This window comes from Phalaenopsis equestris, unplaced genomic scaffold, assembly GCF_001263595.1.
Source record: "Phalaenopsis equestris unplaced genomic scaffold, ASM126359v1 Scaffold000002, whole genome shotgun sequence".
In the NCBI taxonomy this organism is placed as follows: Eukaryota; Viridiplantae; Streptophyta; class Magnoliopsida; order Asparagales; family Orchidaceae; genus Phalaenopsis; species Phalaenopsis equestris.
In genome coordinates, this window is record NW_018164444.1 from 65325285 (window position 1) to 65329097 (window position 3813).

Sequence of the window (3813 nt, forward strand, 5' to 3'; positions counted from 1 at the left end):
TTAACCTTTATTATTGAAAATTTTTACTTAAATTTACTATATATTTAGAAACATAAATATAGTTATCCAAAGTTAACTCTTAATACCAAATGTCATGTTAAATTTAAATTTTTAAAAATATAGTTAAAGTGAGGACAAATAAAATTAAGTTCTTTCTTTTCCTTTTTAAAATAATTTTTCTCCCCCCCCCTCCAGCTTAAATTTTTAAGAGATTTTTACATGAAGAACTTTAAAAATGAAGGGTGAAAAAAAAAACCATTAAATACATAAAAAAAATCATACTTATTGGAGATTTTGATTTTTTAACATAAATTTTGAAGTACTGCAGGTGCTAATATGAAAACTACAAAGCTAAAAATATTAAATTTCACATAATACATATAAATTTTGCTGAAAAAGAGCTAATCACAGTACATAACAAAGTGCTGAAAATAACAAGAGAACTAAACTAAACTCTAAAAATAAAAACAATTTTCCACATTACAGTTTCACATTACATAACGAACAAAGTCTTCAACAACATCACAACACAAACAATAGAATCACACAATACAAACACAAACAAACAAACAAAAATATCACCAGTCATTATCTTCTTCATCATCAACATCTAACTTCTGCTGCTAATATGGAGTATAAGTAGGGTGAATAGAGAACTGGAATGTATGATCGCCCCTCAGGTATCTTACTAAAGCATTATCATACTTAAATTTCTGGCAAATTAGATCATCAGTGTAAGCATTTCTAGCTTCCATATTCTGCATTCTATGATCCATCCTCAAAATATCTCCCTGCTGAATTATCATCTGGTCCAACAACTCCCTGTTGCTGGGGTCACTTGAAGTAGGCTCACTAGGGGTTCTAGAAGTAGAAGTAGAAGGAATATCCTTGACCCGTCTTCCAGATCTCCAATCAACATGGGACTCATAAGTCTTGATGTTAGCATGATCAATCGGTCTCTGAGGCTCAATCCTCTCCTCATCAGGTTTTTTCATCTCGTACTTCCCACATATCACTTTCATCCTTCCTAAAATTATAAATATCTTACATCAAATCTCACGTAGGAATAAAATTTGCATAATAACATATCTGAACATTTTCTATCATATACAATTCATTAATCCTCACAGGAGTAAATGGTGTAGCCTTACCTCGTACGAAGACAACTCCTTGGGTAATTCCATGTAAATTTGCATAGAATTCCTTCACTACATGTAAAACAACCGCAGCGGTAGTGTAACACAGAACTTCCCATCGCCTTTGCAGAATGATCTTGTCAACTGGAGCACTTAGATTGATTAGCCCAAGATTAACAAATCCTCTTTCCTTGATCAATCTCTTCTTCGCAATAAATTTATCGTATAATCTCTGCGCGTCGAAACTAATAAACTTTCTTCTATTAATAACTCCATACCTTGAAGTATTTCTGGAATTGAAAGCCATGGAATCCAAAAATAGAAAATTTCTAGGCATCATAGGAAGTTTTTAGGACTTTAAAAACACCTCCCAGCTGTTATTATGGATCAAAATCCCGCCAAAGTCCGCCATAAGTCACAAAAACCGTCCAACCGCTCTCGATGCCACTGGCCTGATGGGCGCTGCCGGCACTAAGATCTGCTTTCTTGGGCGCCGTCGGAGCCAGTGGCCAAATTTTTACAATTTTCATTTTTCGTTCAATTAAATTCCAACTTTTCTTCCAATACTAAAATTTGACTTAATTTATAATAAATGCAATTATGTAGGATTATTATCAACTAATATATAAGACACTTAATAAACTAAATAGTAATACATAGACATATAAGTATGGGTTGCATCCCAAAAAACATTTGGTTTAACGTCGTCATCCCGACATACTATTTGTTTAGTTGGGTTGACTTAACATTAAAACTTCTTTAAATTGAGGTATGTGACCCTCATAATAAGGTTTCAAACGATGCTCATTAACTTTAAATATCTTTCCAGTGTTAGGATCTTTAATCACAATAGTTTCATAATGATAGACTTTAATTTCCTTAAATGACCCTAACCATCTGGATTTCAGTTTTCCTGGAAACAATTGGAAACAATCTCAATTTTATATTATATAATAAAAATTCTTGTCCATGTTCAAATTTCTTCTTAATAATATTTCAATCATTCCATATTTTCATTTTATCTTTATATATTTTTGCATTATCATATGCTTCATTTCTAATCTCCTCAAATTCATTGAGTTGCAATAATCTTTTCTCACCAACATCTTTTAGATTAAAATTAAATTTCTTAATAGCCCAAAATATTTTATGCTTTAATTCTACAGGTAAGTAGCATATTTTTCTAAATATCAGTCTATATGGGGACATTCCTATAGGAGTCTTATAAGCAGTTCTATATGCTCATAATGTTGTGTCGAGTCTAGCAGACCAATCCAATTTATAAGGATTTACAGTCTTTCCTAAAATGCGTTTAATTTCACGATTTGATATCTCTGCTAGACCACTAGTATGAGAATGATAAATAATAGAGAATCTATGCATAATATTATATTTATTAATCAATTTTTTGATTCTCTTATTCCTAAAATGAGATCCTCCATCAGTACTAATTACTCTCGACATTCCATATCTTGTAAAAATATTATCAAATAAAAAGTTAGAAACACTCTGAGCATCACATCTATGTACAACAATAACTTCAATCCATTTGGACATATAATCAACAACAAGTAATATATATATAGGTTTCCAAATGAAGGCATAAATGGTCCCATAAAATCTAATCCCCACACATAAAAAATTTCAACTTCCAATGTGTAATTTAGAGGCATTTCATTTCTTCTAGACGTTGACATCTATCGCATGTTTTAATATATTCATTAACATCATTAAAAATCATAGGGCAATAAAATCCAGCTTGTAAAATTTTATATGTAATTCTATTTGTTCCAAAATGTCATCCAAATTCAAAATCATGACATCTTTCAATTATCTGTTGAGTTTCTTCATAAGACACACATCTTCTAATAGTTAGATCTTTACATTGTTTATATAAATATGGATCATCCTAAAAATAGTCTTTTGAATCATATATAAACTTCTTTAATTATAGATTTTTTATACAAGGTGGTGGAATATCACTTACAATATAATTCACTATATCAGCATACCACGTTACATCCATTTCATCAGTACTATATAATTGTTCATCAGGGAAATTCTCTAAAATTTCATTTGCAAAATTAATTAATATTTCTATTTCTATTATAGACAAATGATCAGTTATTTGATTATCATTTCCCTTTCTATTAATCACAGTAAAATCAAACTCTTGCAATAGAAGTATCCATCTATTTAATCTTGGTTTAACATTCTTCATTTATATGAAGTATTTAATAGCAGAATAATTTGTATGCACTATACATTTAGTTTTAATTAAATAAGGTCTAAATTTATCAAAGACATAAACAATAGCTACAAACTCTCTTTCAGTAGTGTTATAATTAATTGGAGCATTATTTAGAGTCTTACTAGCATAATATATAACGTTAAAAAACTTTGTCGTACCTTTGTCCTAATACAATTTCAATAGCATAATCACTAGCATCGCACATTATTTCAAATGGTTTTTCCCTGTCAGGTGGTACTATTATAGGTGCAGTGACTAATTTTTCTTTAATAATTCAAATGTTTTTATGCATTCTTCATTACAATCAAATTTCGTATCTCTTTCTATAAGTTGGCATAGAGGCTTAGTTATTTTTGAAAATTTTTTTATGTAGCGTCTGTAAAAACCCGCATGTCCTAGAAAACTTCTCACCCCTTTAACATTAAT